General features: G+C 45.7%; 1 pseudogene; it reads right to left on the bottom strand.

The window, feature by feature from the left end:
- Nucleotides 1–570: 570 nt before the first annotated feature.
- LOC139470499 (ankyrin repeat domain-containing protein 17-like) lies at nt 571–15,334 on the bottom strand (annotated as a pseudogene).
- Between the last annotated feature and the right edge of the window lie 2,005 nt (nt 15,335–17,339).

Here is a 17,339-nt window from a genome sequence, read left to right as displayed (position 1 = left end):
GTACACAATGCTATACATCTAGTACACAAGGGTATACAACTAGTACACAATGGTATACATCTAGTACACAATCCTATACATCTAGCACACAATGCTACACATCTAGTACACAACGCTATAAATCTAGTACACAAGGGTATACATCTAGCACACATTCTATACATCTAGTACACAAGGGTATACATCTAGCACACAATGCTACACATCTAGTACACGAATCTTAGTTTCTATCAATATTTAATCCTGATGTTAGCATTTGACAGAATGAATGTTACCTCATCTTCATATTCTTTCTTTTGTTGTTTGTTGAGAACACTGCATAGGGGTAAATCCTTTCGGGGACTACTCACAGTACACTATCCAGGTGATACCATACAGCTTGTATACGTTGGAGACTTTTATACGTTCCTGTGACTGCATTGGAGCGACTCACTTCCGGGACAACTCTATAGTTTATCTGACAGCAGATGTTGAACAATAGTCATGTTGCCTCCCTTTTGGGCACGTTGAAGTAAACTTTCACCAGATGTCGAAGCAAGAGAGAGGTCCGCCCCCTCTGATTCCAGGAAGTCAAACTCGTTTATGTGTCCTTTGACAGCAGCAACCATTATCGGTGTGCATCCTTTTTATTCCCCTTTGGTTGATGTTGGAATCAGACAGCAGATGCCAGGCAATAGTCATGTTGCCTCCCCAAAAGGCAAGATGAAGTAAACTGTTACCATCTGTATCAAGCAGCGATAGGTCCGCCCCCTCTGATTCAAGGAAGTCAAACACGCTTTTGTGTCCAAAGACAGCTGCAACCATTATCGGTGTCTGTCCATTCATTCCCTTCTGGTTGATGTTAGAATCTGACGACAGCAGATGTTGAACAATAGTCATGTTGCCTCCCCAACATGCAAGATGAAGTAAACTATATCCATTTGTATCAACCAGCGATAGGTCCGCCCCCTCTGATTCCAGGAAGTCAAACACACTTTTGTGTCCTAATACAGCTGCAACCATTATCGGTGTCAATCTATTCCTTCCCCTCTGGTTGATGTTAGAATCTGACGACAGCAGATGTTGAACAATAGTCATGTTGCCTTCCCGACAGGCAAGATGAAGTAAACTATTACCTGTTGTATCAACCAGCGATAGGTCCGCCCCTTCTGATTCCAGGAAGTCAAACACGCTTTTCTGTCCTAATACAGCTGCAACCATTATCGGTGTCCGTCCATTCATTCCCCTTTGGTTGATGTTTGAATCTGACAGCAGATGTTGAACAATAGTCATGTTGCCTCCCCAACAGGCAAGATGAAGTAAACTATCACCATTTGTATCAAGCAGCGATAGGTGCGCCCCCTCTGACTCCAGGAAGTCAAACACGTTTTTGTGTCCAAAGACAGCTGCAGCCATTATCGGTGTCACACCATTCATTCCCCTTTGGTTGATGTAAGAATCTGACAACAGCAGATGTTGAACAATAATCATGTTGCCTCCCACACAGGCAAGATGAAGTAAACTATCATCAGTTGTATCAAGCAGCGATAGGTCCGCCCCCTCCGATTTAAGGGAGTCAAACAAGCTTTTGTGTCCAAAGACAGCTGCAACCATTATCGGTGTCCATCGTTTTTATTCCCCTTTGGTTGATGTTAGAATCTGACAGCAGATGCTGGGCAATAGTCATGTTGCCTTCCCGACAGTGGCACGATGAAGTAAACTATTACCTGTTGTATCAACCAGCGATAGGTCCGCCCCTTCTGATTCCAGGAAGTCAAACACGCTTTTCTGTCCTAATACAGCAGCAACCATTATCGGTGTCCGTCCCTTCATTCCCCTTTGGTTGATGTTTGAATCTGACAGCAGATGTTGAACAATAGTCATGTTGCCTCCCCAACAGGCAAGATGAAGTAAACTATCACCAGTTGTATCAAGCAGCGATAGGTCCGCCCCCTTTGATTCCAAGAAGTCAAACACGCTTTTGTGACCTTTGACAGCTGCAACCATTATCGGTGTCCGTCCATTCATTCCGTTCTGGTTGATGTAAGAATCTGACAGCAGATGTTGAACAATAGTCATGTTGCCTCCCCAAAAGGCAAGATGAAGTAAACTATATCCATTTGTATCAACCAGCGATTGGTCCGCCCCCTTTGAATTCAGGAAGTCAAACACACTTTTGTGTCCTTTGACAGCTGCAACCATTATCGGTGTCCATCCATTCATTCCCCTTTGGTTGATGTTAGAATCTGACGACAGCAGATGTTGAACAATAGTCATGTTGCCTTCCCGACAGGCAAGATGAAGTAAACTATTACCTGTTGTATCAACCAGCGATAGGTCCGCCCCCTCTGATTCCAGGAAGTCAAACACGTTTTTGTGTCCTTTGACAGCTGCAGCCATTATCGGTGTCACACCATTCATTCCCCTTTGGTTGATGTTAGAATCTGACAGCAGATGTTGAACAATAGTCATGTTGCCTCCCGAACTGGCATGATGAAGTAAACTATCATCAGTTGTATCAACCAGCGATAGGTCCGCCCCCTCTGACTCCAGGAAGTCAAACACGTTTTTGTGTCCTTTGACAGCTGCAACCATTATCGGTGTCACACCATTCATTCCCCTTTGGTTGATGTTAGAATCTGACAGCAGATGTTGAACAATAGTCATGTTGCCTCCCAAACTGGCATGATGAAGTAAACTATTACCAGTTGTATCAACCAGCGATAGGTCCGCCCCCTCTGATTTCAGGAAGTCAAACACGCTTTTCTGTCCTTCGACAGCTGCAGCCATAATCGGTGTCCACCCTTTCATTCCCCTTTGATTGATGTTAGAATCTGACAGCAGATGTTGAACAATAGTCATGTTGCCTCCCGCACTGGCAAGATGAAGTAAACTATTACCTGTTGTATCAACCAGCGATAGGTCCGCCCCCTCTGATTCCAGGAAGTCAAACACGCTTTTGTGTCCAAAGACAGCTGCAACCATTATCGGTGTCCGTCCATTCCTTCCCCTTTGGTTGATGTTAGAATCTGATATCAGATGTTGAACAATAGTCATGTTGCCTCCCGCACTGGCAAGATGAAGTAAACTATTACCAGTTGTATCAACCAGCGATAGGTCCGCCCCCTCTGATTCCAGGAAGTCAAACACACTTTTGTGTCCAAAGACAGCTGCAACCATTATCGGTGTCCGTCCCTTCCTTCCCCTTTGGTTGATGTTAGAATCTGACAGCAGATGTTGAACAATAGTCATGTTGCCTCCCCAACAGGCAAGATGAAGTAAACTATCACCAGTTGTATCAAGCAGCGATAGGTGCGCCCCCTCTGATTCAAGGAAGTCAAACACGCTTTTGTGACCTTTGACAGCTGCAACCATTATTGGTGTCCGTCCATTCATTCCCTTCTGGTTGATGTTAGAATCTGACGACAGCAGATGTTGAACAATAGTCATGTTGCCTCCCTGACAGGCAAGATGAAGTAAACATTCACCAGATGTCGAAGCAAGAGAGAGGTCCGCCCCCTCTGATTTCAAGAAGTCAAACACGCTTTTGTGACCTTTGACAGCTGCAACCATTATCGGTACCCGTCCATTCATTCCCCTTTGGTTGATGTTTGAATCTGACAGCAGATGTTGAACAATAGTCATGTTGCCTCCCCAACAGGCAAGATGAAGTAAACTATCACCATTTGTATCAACCAGCGATAGGTCCGCCCCCTCTGATTCCAGGAAGTCAAACACACTTTTGTGTCCAAAGACAGCTGCAACCATTATCGGTGTCCGTCCATTCATTCCCTTCTGGTTGATGTTAGAATCTGACGACAACAGATGTTGAACAATAGTCATGTTGCCTCCCAAACAGGCAAGATGAAGTAAACTATCATCAGTTGTATCAACCAGCGATAGGTCCGCCCCCTCTGATTTCAGGAAGTCAAACAAGCTTTTGTGCCCTTTGACAGCTGCAACCATAATCGGTGTCAGTCCATTCACTCCCCTTTGGTTGATGTTTGAATCTGACAGCAGATGTTGAACAATAGTCATGTTGCCTCCCCGACAGGCAAGATGAAGTAAACATTCACCAGATGTCAAAGCAAGGGAGAGGTCCGCCCCCTTTGATTCCAGGAAATCAAACAAGCTTTTGTGACCTTTGACAGCAGCAACCATTATCGGTGTCGTTCCATTCATTCCCCTTTGGTTGATGTTAGAATCTGACAGCAGATGTTGTACAATAGTCATGTTGCCTCCCGCACAGGCAAGATGAAGTAAACTATTACCAGTTGTATCAACCAGCGATAGGTCCGCCCCCTTTGATTCCAGGAAGTCAAACATGCGTTTGTGTCCTTTGACAGCTGCAACCATTGTCGGTGTAAATCCATCCATTCCTTTTTTGTTGATACAAATTGATGGTAGCAGTTCCTTAACAATAGTAATGCTCCCTCCTTTACAAGTAAGGTGAATAACACCATTTCCAAACGTGTCCAGGACATGCAGATTTGAGAATGGCATTAGCTGCTGGAAGCACTCCTCTGACCCTGTTCCTGCTGCAATCATTAGAGGAGTGTGGCCATCAACATCAACACTGTCTATAACATGTTTGTTTACCGATACATTCAGCAGTGCACGAAGTGTGTTTTCATGTCGTGATTTACATACCAAATGGAAGATGTTTTGCATCATCGGGTCACAAATATGGGGATTTGCTCCTTCATTCAGCAGATACAACAGTGTTTCAGTACTTCCATTTTCTGCTGCTGACAACATGAGCCTGTTCAATCTGTTAATCCGGTCATGCTCATCACTCCTGGAGAGTAGCCAATGCAGCAATGTCAGGTTGTTTGCTTGGGCACAGCCTTCCATACCCTCTCTGATCTCGTCTTGTGTAAACACTTCTCCAGTTTGGTTCTCAACATTTGTAACCAAATATGGATTATGTCCAAGAACAGCCCAATACAAAAAACATTTTCCATTTTCTCTTTGATGAAACCAGGCATTGCCTGTGGAATCATGTTTCGTCCCATCAAAGTGTAGTCTTTCAAGAAGTTGTTCAACTAGTTTGTCTTGCTTAAGGATTGGATGTGTTACTGACTTAGAAAAATGTCCTTGCTTTAGAGAATTTGCAAGCCTTGTGGTAAGATGATCATGATACTCTTCAGAAACGGATATCAAATGAAGATGTTCATCAACTTTTGTTTCTTGAACTGTCCCTTGTTGTACCCGCTCGTACAGAAAGTCTTCACTGCAATGCTTCAAAACAAAACTTGGATTGACATTATATAAGACACAGGCACAAGCATCATAGATTGAAGAATGAGCAAAGCCTACAGTGTCTCCTCTTGTGAAGTATGTACCTCGGAAACTTCTTGCTGCTTGGCACATCCCAGAGCGTGTAGCGGTAGGCATTAGACGTATCACATGTTTGACTTTCGTATCCAAGTCCTGGTCCTCATCCTCGCTTTCTAACTTTGTCAATTTTAATCTGTCTTCACACAATAACATCAGGACTAACACACCAGATCTATCATTCTTAGAAGTAATTATGTCAGTGAGTTCCTCCCTCAAATAAGACAAGGGTTCTTCGAAAAGCTTTCTGATGTTTTGGGAAAAAGTACAAAGTTTACATATAAGGGGAAATCCAAATATGTTCGAATGCATTTCCAAATCTCTGTATTCAGGTAGGTAAGCTTTGGAGCATTCATCTAGCGTGCTCTTATGTCTCTCATATATTTCCTGTTTCTCTACAGAGGAAAGACAGTTTACATCATGTAAAGTTATATTCATAATTGTTTGTTCCTCAAACAGTGGGAAACACCCAAAGTGCAGTTGTGCAAGTCCGTCATGGAAGTTGTATGACTTTGATGTGAAAATGACACGAATGTCCTTTGTTTGACTTTTGTCTTTTGTCAACATCACTGGATTTATCTCCATCTTGCCAAACTGACTGCATCTGTTCACGTGACTGTTTGCAGTGGTCTATATGGAGAATAAGATTGTTTAGAAATGATTTAATCAGTGGAACATTAGTGGACAAGCCAACAGTGCCAAACATGTCATCAATGATAAGAAACACTCTTGGTGTAGAGCTGAGGCAGCTGTCCAAGTCAAACTTCTCAATGCTGTCCACAAACACGACCTGGTAGCCTCGGTTTCTATAACGTGAACTCAACATCAGAGCCATCGTTGTCTTTCCTTCTCCAGAGGCACCATAGATGGTCACATGCCCAAACTGCTTTACTTTTTGCTTCATCGTTCTGTAGATTTCTGTTTCAACAAACATTTTCTTTGCTTCAATAAGGCGGAGTTCGAGAGTATCTGTGAAGAAACAAAGTCCTATGTGAATACTGAACATATTGGAAGTAAACTACAGGGATATAAGTATACTAATACTAACTACGTTGCTAAGATGGGTAACTTATGTACAGCTAAATAGACCTTTCATTCCACAATAATCAGTCAAGAGTTGGATTGTGACGTAATTCATGGCAACTGGCGCCCTGTCTTGTCTACTCAAAATGTATGATATCCGGGTTGCCTTGTTCAAACATAAAACGTCAATGCAAGAGAATACCAGTGATACCAGTGAATACCCGAAAATCAGTAATGACACCAGGTGTTCGCAAAAAATGGAAGCATGACAACAACCTGGATAAGTGCAACAGTGCGCTACCTTCCGCTGTATCTGGACATACAGACGTATGTGTATGTTACGAAGTAGAATACCATACAGAGCATAGCTTTTGCCTTTTTTTAAAAAAAAATTATTATGAGAGAGACACACTCCAATGTTTGTTGTTGTCGTCATCGACGTTGTATTTGGCCGCAATTTTTATTTTGCCTTTCAACACTGCTAATAAGCACCTCCTAGAGTTGCTGACTTTCACACATCATCACTGTGCCACAGTGTGGTATTATATAGCACAGCGATGAATAGCGCTGGACAGCCCTGGACCTAAGCAACGCGACCCAGTTGATGTTCATGAAATTGTCGACAATTGGCCAGATTCTAGATCATTTATCAAATGTTTATTTCATAACTTAGGAATTGTATTTTGTCTGTCTATCACTAGTTTGTTCTGTTTCTAAAATAAAAACGGTATTTAAGCTACCCTGTGCACCACGGCTGCACAACTACCTTGACAATTCCCTTCGTATGCACGCTTTTTGTCTAATGCCGCACTCAGCAATATTCCAGCTGTATGACAAAGGCCTGTAAATAATGAAGTCAGTCCAGTGCCTGGGATTATGAGCAGCGATCCACCAAGTCACCTCATACGGTTCTGACATGAACTTTCCATCGGTTCCAAATATCCCATGGGTTTGCATCTACGATTATCAATAGGGTGCTGGAGACACAGTCCCACGGGGCCCTTGTGGTTTTGGGGTTTGACATTTAGATCATGGGCTTGAAAGACCTTTTTTATTTGTTAATAATTTGTTCCCCCCTTCTCCTACCCCTTACCCTAATGTTTAGAGGCTTTGGGTGTGGGCTGTAACTTGTACTCATTTACTCACCTTCTCCGACAGTCCCCGGTACCATCTGCCCAGTGGAGATGTTGACGTACTTCGAGTTGGCAACAATGATGCCCGTGACTGGACCACCTGGCAACAAATCAACGATGAGGGTCAACAACCAACTCCACATTTTAATACAAAATATAAACTAGCTTCACTTTCTTTATTAAATGTATTATTCAAATGGGCCATGTTCTCTTTTGTTTGGTCACTGATGCAGATTTGTCATCTCTTATAACATTTAACAAATGTTTAGAACACTAGTATTATCCCAGCATTAGCCTCTTAAAGTTTGCTCAATGAAAGCGTTTAATCCATGCCTCCAATTTCTCACATACACCAGGGTTGTCTACTGCCATTTTGCAAAGGCAAGTGAGTTAACTGACTGTAAAAGACCAGTTTCCACCTTTGCTGAACTAGGCTGGTATTATGGAGTTACATTTTGGCTGGACTAACAAGTCTGGAGTTACATTTTGGCTGGAATAAAATCCTAAATATTTTTCTCTATTTGTATGCTTATCCTGCATTACTCCTTAATGGATATTAGTGCGTGTTTTTGACAGAAAAGAGCTGTGTGAAGGTCTTTGCTTGAAGAAGTTGTTCTAACTAGCTGAGAGGCGAACCCTGTCAAGCAGCTCCCACGTGACCAAAGAAAGTGACGTCACAGATCCTCACATTACTGTGGAGTCGGGGGCATCGTGGGGAGGCAGCTCTGCGATGATAAGGTCTCTTTAGTTGCAGTAAGGCAGGGTAAGTATACAAATATAAAAAATAGCCAGGATTTTACTCGATTTTTTTACTTGTATATATGTATACTTTTCTGCATTACTCCTTTATGCATCTTTATCCGAGGGAATTTGTGGAGGGCATACCTTCGATCAGATGTGGACTTTCATCACTTTTTCCAGACTCTGTTCCCTCAGCCCATCCTCGGCTGTATGGTCGGCCTCAATGACCATTTCATGGATGGGAAAAGTCAGGTAAGCGGTGTGTCAAGGTACTATGCTGCCATCGACGATAACCCTCTCAAGTTTAAGTTTTAGACTGGAGTGCATGAACCTTCTAGTCCAGGGCATTAAGCCAGTTGAGGTCAAAAGACCGGCTCTGGACTGGAGGCTAGGTCAGTGGTTTTTAGTAGTAGTGACCTGTTGGGCCACTACTATCATCAGACCAAAGTTGTGCATGCCTTGCACATCCTCCAATGCAACGTGTATCATGGTACGTAGAGAGCAGTTGTTGTGTAGCGTCATGGTGGAGGCGACCACCAAGGTCTCATTTGGGTTGTTGGAGCGTGGGGGGTCCAATTCCGCTGCCTCGTAGGTAATGAGAATGATAGCTCGTAGCCAAAGGGCGATCGTGTTGCGGTTTACTCTCACTCGTGAGGTCGCAGATACTGTTATGAAGAGGCATCATCGTTGTCTACGGCGTTCCTTTGATCGTCTGATGTAAGCAATGGAGCGACCTAACCGGACATAGACGGAGCTCTGGTTCATCTTTGCGCCCACAATCAAAGATAGGGGAGGGATTGGGAACGATCTATCTGGCTGTCCTGGAGTTGATTCTTGGCAATGAAGTCCCAGCACAGTCAAAGATGCACGGCTGGGTGTTTTCCATGCTCAAAGAGGACGCGCGTGACGTCCAAGTCGTATAGCTCACTGACATGGTCTGCTGTAGTGAGCAACAGTAGGAAGACCGTCTTTTTCGTGAGATTGTAAAATGACGTGGCTCGAAGGGCGCGTCTCTCAGCGAGATGAGAATGACATTGAGAATGACATTGAAGTCCCATGCTGGTGGACGAAATTTTGCCTTTTAGACTTCCAGCCTGAATGAACGGAGCAGGGCCTTATATCCGGGTTTTTCGTCATGCGGCGATTATCCGGAACGTGAAGACATAACTTCTCTGGTCCTGGGTGTGGCTGCCTGCTGCGAGGGTGGATCAGCAGGTTTGGCCAATCTGGGAGTGGCAGTGAGTTGGCATCGGCTAGCTCTCTGAGGTTGACAAACCAAGCCCTCACCGGCCACCAGTGCGTGACCATAGATCAGATCGAGGTTCTGTGTCAATCTGATCTTCTGGACGACCCTGGAAGGGAATACAGGTGGCAGAAAAGCTTACGCATACTCCTTCCCAAGGGACACTGAAGGCGTTGACTGCCCAAGCCAGGGGATCTGGAACCGGTTATATGTAGGTCGGTATCTGGTAATTCTGGCTGGTTGCGAATAGGTCTATGTTGGGGAGACCATGTGGGGAGACCTTGCCTTGCCTGAGAGTGCATCTGTTAGGATGTTTCGGACACCCGGAATGTGTTGAGCCTGGAACTGGATCCCTAGATGATCCACTAGGCGAAAGAACTGGAACGTCTGTTGAAGGAGCGAGGTCGATTGAGTCATTCCCTGGTTCCGTCGGCACCAGACGACGGTTATGTTGTCCATCCAGATGGAGAGCCAGGCGTGTCTGAAGGCCTGCTTCCAATGAGCAATGGCCAAGATAAGCGCCTCCAGTTAGAGATTGTTGATATACCATAGGGAAGCATCTACGAATAGTCATAGAGAGATCATAAGCCCTGTCAAGGAGACAAGCCTAAGACATTCGATTCCACCGTCCACCACCGGAGATGCTGCTTGAGGTGATCCGGGAGGACGATGGATACTGAGGAGTCCTGGTGTAGGGTCTGAAGTAGGAAGCCAGGACCATCTGAACTGGGTGCAGTTGGAGCCTTCCTCTGTAGGTCAAGTCCTGCGCTGAGGTTAGGAGGCCAAGGAGGACATGCCATTGGCGCTGAGTGTGTGGTGGGTGGAGGGCAGGAATCAGGTGCGATTGCATGCGCTCCCACCGGTCCCTGGGTACAGTGAGGAGGTCGAGGTGCGTCTGGAAGAGGCCCCCGATGAACTGAAGGGGATTTGAGGGTGTCAGCTCTGACTTCCTGAGGTGGTTCTTCCAACCCAACTGGATCCGGAGGGTGAAGTCCCTGTGGCGAAGTAGAGTGACGTGTCCCAATGATTCAGGAGACAATCCTTTATGTATGTCTCGAACTGAATGTCCCAGAGATGGAGGTACGAGGCTGTCTGCTTGGTAAGCCATGTGAATAGCCACCGGGCCGAAGAATTTCCAAATGGGAGGACTGCCCATTGGTAATGGACTCCCATGAAGATGAAGCGGGGGAATTTCCTGTCGTCGGGATGTTTTGGGACGTGTAGGTATGTGTCCTCGATATCCAGGCTGATGAGTACATCCTGTGCCTGGATCCGTGATCGCAGCAGCCTGAGCTTGGTCATCTTGAAGTAAGGTGGACGCGTCAGGTAGTGTTTGTTGAAAGCAGCGAGGTTTGTGATCATCCAATGTTTGTCCGAGTCCTTCTTGGGGACTAGTAAGATAGGTGAAAGAGCGGTGGGTCGTCTATGAGCGCCAGCTGGTACCCATGTCAGATGATGTTGGTGACATTTGGGTCCCTCAGCATCTCCCAGTTCTGACAGAATCGACTCAGTCTCCCTCCTAAAGGAGTGTCGTCAATAAAGACTACTGGGTGTGGGTGGTCCCAGTCGTGCATGTCTGGCGATTCACCTGAAGTCCCTGCAGTCTGCCTCTGGCCCGAGAGGTTGAGGTGGAGCCCCGCCCCCGGAGTGGAGGGTGTTGCGTCGTGTCTGGTATGCGCCAGACTGGGACGCCTTGGAGAAGGCTGTCTGTGACACCCTAGCCAGGGTCATGAAGGCTCGGTCGAAGGCAGTGCGTCTTGGAGATCTGTCCATTAAACAGGTCAGGGGAGGACCATGTTTGACGCAGAAGATCTCTCTTGAACTCTGGGTCAGAATCCGACAGAGAAAAGTAGCCCAGGCGCCTCGTGGTTGTGAGCTCAATCAGGGGGGCGTGCATATGAGAGCGCATATGCTCGATTTTTTGCTGGAGGTAGGATGCGACGGTGGTCAGGTGGTCTTTCCTATGAGGGTTATCCTCCGACGAGTCCCGGAGAATGGCTCTGGAGGACGACGCCATCAGTGAGAGAGGCTTGAGAGTGTGGCGAATCACGGTCTCCAAGAAGGCGAGTTTACTGTCAGAAAATCGTACTGAGGTGGAGCCGTTAGACCCAGACATGTGGTGTAGATCCTAATCTAAGGCATGAGCATAGTCCGCGACCTGGAGAGCGTGAGCTGGGTAGTCGCCTTGTTTATAGCGTGGGGGCCTGAGAGACGGAGTATGAGAGAACTTGCTGAAGTCCTCATCAAGGGCCACGATCATGTCCTTGATCAGCGGGTCAGGTGGGAGCGAGGTAGGTTCCGAAGGGATGGCTTGCTAGGGACCTCTAGGACAGGAAAGGGAGCAACTGTCTCTAAGTCTATCAGCCAACCAGTCTGCAACCTGGTCCACGCCAAGACGGACTCGCCGTCCGTGGGGGTGTGGTCATTACAAGGGACGAAGGCACCCTCCGAGGTGTCGGAACGGTAGCCACTGGAGCGCCTGCGAACAGGGGCGCGGCTCCTAGATCGAGGATCCCAACGAGACGACCGACTCTCCCTCCCACGTGAAGACGTACTCGGGGAAGCCGAGTCCACAGATTAACGAGAGGCAAAAGGGGCATTCATGTCCGATGAAAGAGATGGCGTATGTATAGGCGTCCGACTAGGCGGTGGCAAGGGCGCTGTATAGTCGCTGTTTGCTGGATGGGCGCCATCTGTATAGGCGCTTGGAGAGGCGTCTGCAGAGGCGCTATGGGTGGCGCTTGTAGAGGCGCCTGTAAAGGCGCTGGGGCAAAAGGCGTCGGCGTGGCCTGTAAGTACTGTATGTACTGAAGGAGAGAGGCGCTTATCATGGGCGTCTGTGCCGTAGGCGGGGGCGCCGTTTGATATGAGAACGTCACGCCTGGAGTCATGGTGGGGGTTGCCGCCGTAAAGATAGAGGCAGTAGTGGTTGTCATGGTGCTCTGGATAGAGACTGAGACCATGGGGCCTGGCATAATGTTAATGGTGGAGGCTGGGATGTTGCCGCCCATCTTGTAGAGGGCGAATCCTCGGATAGGTCAGACATCTTGCGCCGGTGTTTTTCCTGGCCTGTTGCTTCCCCGTTTCCTGGACACACGGAGGTACCGTCTGAAAGCTGTGGGGGAACGCAGGAGTCAGTCTTTACATAGATGACCCTGGAGGCATTGAGATGTACAATTAAGACACAGGGGGTGGGGAATCCACACCGACATATTACGCCGGCACTTTAAGCAGGAGGGCATGATATCTGCAATGAAGCAGTGTAAAATCACGATGTGTCCCCGCCCGATTGTGTATGCTATAATTTGTTTATCCCACTGTGTGGGTTTATGAAACAAATATTACGACAAACGTAAGACAACATACAACAAAACAAACAATACTTACGAGGATACGCCAATCGCGGGGTACCAAGCAAGAAGAATATACCACACAAGCCAGTTCATAAACGCTGGCCACGTAAAATGTTCAAGATGGCTAAAATGTTATGCACATGTTATCAAACATGGAATCTACAAAATACAAACCGTATGCACAAGACAATAAATATTAACTCAAGGAGAAAACATATAAGGGTTTGAACTACTTATGTTACAGTTGAAAAACAGGTCTTCACTCAACAAGTGACAAGAGTAATGTGAGGATCCATGACGTCACTTCCTTTGGTCACGTGGGAGCTGCGTGACAGGGTTGGCCTAGTTGGAACATCGTCTTCAAACAAAGACCTTCACACAGTTCTTTTCTCTATCAAGAACAAGCAGTTGTATGCATTAAGGAGTAATGCAGGATAAGTAAAAAAATCTATGCATAATCCAATCACAATCCCGAAACGGAATCGAAATCCGGTTCGTAAACTGTCATGCAGATTTCTTTCTATTTCAATGCATGTGATACGAGAGATGGAATCTGATTGGTCCATAGGAAAGGCATAGAAGGGACATAACTGGTGGCGCTACGTCGAGCCCAGGAATTCCAGCATAGTTCGGCAAGGGTGATACTGGACTTTTAAAGTCAGTTAACTCTCTTGCCTCGAAAAGATGGTCTACTGCAATTATCAAATAAATTTGGTATAACATTCATGAAGAGTAGGACACGGTTGACGTTACTGAGAGCAGCCATAATATTCAAGACAAAACATTACACTCATGCGCAGCAAATTAAAGCCCTATAAACACAGATACAGGATGAAGAATGATTACATATGGAAACATACCACGCCTTGGCCTGGAGACGAAAGATTGACTCCCTGCTTCAGCAATTTCCGTGTGGTCTCCAAGGACAAGTTGTCGCTCAGTCGGCCTGGCAATGGCCGTGTTGACTCCAGGGTCAGGTCCATGCTCAGTCGGCCTGGCAATGGCCGTGTTGTCTCCAGGAACAAGTTGTCGCTCAGTCGGCCTGGCAATGGCCGTGTTGACTCCAGGGTCAGGTCCATGCTCAGTCGATCTGGCAATGGCCGTGTTTTCTCCAGGGTCAGGTCCATGCTCAGTCGATCTGGCAATGGCCGTGTTGTCTCCAGGGTTAGGTCCATGCTCTGTCGATCTGGCAATGGCCGTGTTGTCTCCAGGCTCCTCCTCGCGTAGATCTGAACTGCCACGGACTGTAGCATCTTCCTCGTCTGAACTACCCAGGTCCACACCCGAACTGGCCATTTCCACGTGGTGGTCAAGTTCCTCTACCCTTATGTCCCCAAGGAATGGTTGGTGCCTCGACGTGGATGACACTCACAATGTACCACTACAAGGACATTTTAGTACATTCATAAATATATCAAACAGTCTTCAGTGTCTGTGTGCGTGAAGCTTGTTTTAAACAGGAGATCATGGCCATGTTAGGTTAAAGATATATACGAGTGGGCAAGTGAAAGTTTGATGTTGTATTGGCAATGTTTCAGTCATATCCTACATGAGTGGATTATTCAGATTTACCACCTTACATGAAAGTGCCCACTCCCCACCCCAATACACACATTATATGAAACTCACCCTTAATACCACCTTACGTGAAACCCCGCCCCCACCCCAAAGATTATTATCTAAAAATATATACATATTTACGTGTTTTTCTGTGAGCGTCGCTCATGCTCATGTGTTTAACGAAAAATATAACAACGAACATTGACCACGTCTATATAGGATATCCGCGACACTCCCTCCACATCATACAGTTGGAGCGCACGACCTCTTTCAAAGAGTTTCATGCAGAATTTCTCAAATAAAATATTTTCTATGCATAGAAAGATAATCTGAGAATAAATTCAGATATATAACAATATACTTATTCTTCAAGAGAGCAAGAAAAGTCTTACGTTCTCAGAGCTCCAGATAAGCTTTCGGTGTTGTGGGTATTTTACCCATGCATTTTAAAATCATTGGGTATACGTAATTCTATCTGGGTATTCAAATTTCTGTTACCCACTAGTTTTTACACACATGGGTATTTAAGTTAAATATCTAAAAAACACTATTCATCTATTTACACATAGTCCTCCAGAATCTGTTATATATGCCTCAGTCCGTTCTTCGCAAACCAAAATATACTCACACGCAAAAGAAACGCAAGTCGAGTATGCAGTATACATGTTATTTTTTTCAACAGTAAAGACAAGAAATATTAATAGGGCAAGATTGACAATCATTTGACTCAAGACAGTTTAATGGATTATTTTTTCAAATGTTAAGGGCTTACACAGTTTCGGGTCAATACCCAAAATGTCAGATCAATACCTGGTGTGACCACCATTAGCATTGATCACTGCCACACATCTCCTGTACATTTAGTGGATCAAACCCCCAGGCCCAACAGGCCCAAGTGATCCTCCTGCACACATCCAGAGCAGCTGTGCGTAGTTCATCGGCAGTTGTAGGGACTGGGCGCTCATTGTGCAGACGCCTTTGAACCTCATCCCACAAGTGTTCGATGGGGTTCAGATCAGGGCTGAGGGCTGGCCACGGTATAACACGGATATTGTGTTGTTACAGAAAGGCCATGGTAGCTCTGGCAACATGGGGACGAGCGTTGTCCTGCTGGAAAATGTGTTGTTGATGTTGTGCAAAAAATGGAACAACGTGTGGTCTTGGTCGATATACCGCTGGGGGTGACGCCGTGTCCCCGACCTTGACCAACATTCAGAAAGCAGATGGGTCCAAGTCTCGCATTAAGTCCAATCCCTGCCCATATCATGACGCTAGGTCCACCCCATGGAACCCTTTCGACAGCGTTTCTGTCAGCGAAACGATCACCTCGACGCCGCCAAATTCTCACTCTTCCGTCTGCAAGGGAGACACAAAAGCGACTTTCATCATAGAAGATGACACGCCTCCACTCACGATGACGCCAATTGTGATGACCCTGTGCCCACTGAAGTCGTGCTTGTCGATGCCGTGGTTGGAGAACAGGACGACGTGCTGGTCGGCGACATCTGAGGTTGTTGGAACGGAGACGTCGGATTACAGTGTCCCGGCTAATGTGTCGATTATGTGTTTCTATGGTCTGTCGAGCACTTTCACTTGCAGTTAGGAACGGATGTCGCTGGTGTTGATGGGTAATCTGCCGATCTTGTCGAGGTGTGGTGACCCAAGGACGACCGCTCCGAGGAAGGTCATCTGTGGTCTGTGTAGCATTGTATCGCTGCAGGAGACGGTAAATTGCGGTTATGTTAACGTTGAAATGACGGGCAACATCTCGGACAGACTCCCCAGCTTCCAAACGTCCAATAGCCTGGTTTCTCTGAATTTGAGTTAGGCGTGGCATTGTTGATCGTTTTTACTCGGGGCTTCCAAAATGCAACCAAAAATATTGATAACACTATCAGGCTTCACTACATGCTAAAACTTGTATCAATTTATGGTTCTGTGTTTGTTACCTATTTGTTTAAAACCACTTGCGTTTCTTTTGCGTGTGAGTATATTACGCTCCACAATGATATGTCTTTCTCGTAGAGATTGGGGGCGGTCGGATAGCCTAGTGGTTGAAGCGTTCGCTCGTCTCGCCGAAGACCCAGGTTCGATTCCCGACATGGGTAAAATGTGTGAAGCCCATTTCTTGTGTCCCCCGTCGTGATACTGCAGGAATATTGCTAAAAGCAACGTAAAATCAGACTCACTCACTCACTGTCGTTGAGACTGGTTCTCAGCTGTATTTGCATTGCATCATCTTCATGGCTTGCAGTATCAGCCAATAGTTCGTAATGCCGGTTGAAGGGCTTTGCTTTGAGACATGATTGTTTTAGATTTATTGTTCAGCCCTCTAACATTATACAACATGCACTTTAACCCTTCATAACTGACTTCACAAAACAACAAATGCATTTAGGAGATAAACCTACTGTGTTTTGAAATTTGCTGTAGTCCCACTGCAGAATAGATACCTCTTTATTATAATTTTGCACACTGTATGTATTCATACGCATGTTTTTTGAGTGAAAAGGCTTAATATATTTGAAAGGGGTTTCCGTAGCAAAAAGGAAACCTCTTTTTAACCAATCAGAATCAAGCATTCATCAATGTCACGGTAGAATGTATAATAGAATGTTTATTCATAAAGTTTGCTGTAGAAATACATTCGTTTAGCATTTTAAAACCCTTTTCTATTACCCGTCACCCCTACATTGGAAATGATGGCATGTTCGATTTCCAAGAAATGACCGCTCGCACAAAATTCCGAGAAATAGATAGCCACAACAGTGTAACAGTTTGGTGGAAAGTAAAACATCTCTCTTTGGACTAAGTTAGGAGTGTTAATTGTCAACTTCTTTTGAAAAACTATGTGTTTTGAACACTTATTATGAACTAGTCACGACTATAGTGTTTTTAATCTTGGACTTTAGTAATAATTGTTACATATATAACACCTGTGACCACTTTTCGGAATGTTCTAAGATTGCG

This window comes from Haliotis cracherodii, unplaced genomic scaffold, assembly GCF_022045235.1.
Source record: "Haliotis cracherodii isolate W230 unplaced genomic scaffold, xgHalCrac1.p SCAF_20, whole genome shotgun sequence".
Lineage (NCBI taxonomy): Eukaryota > Metazoa > Mollusca > Gastropoda > Lepetellida > Haliotidae > Haliotis > Haliotis cracherodii.
This window is presented reverse-complemented; position numbering and strand designations above follow the sequence as displayed.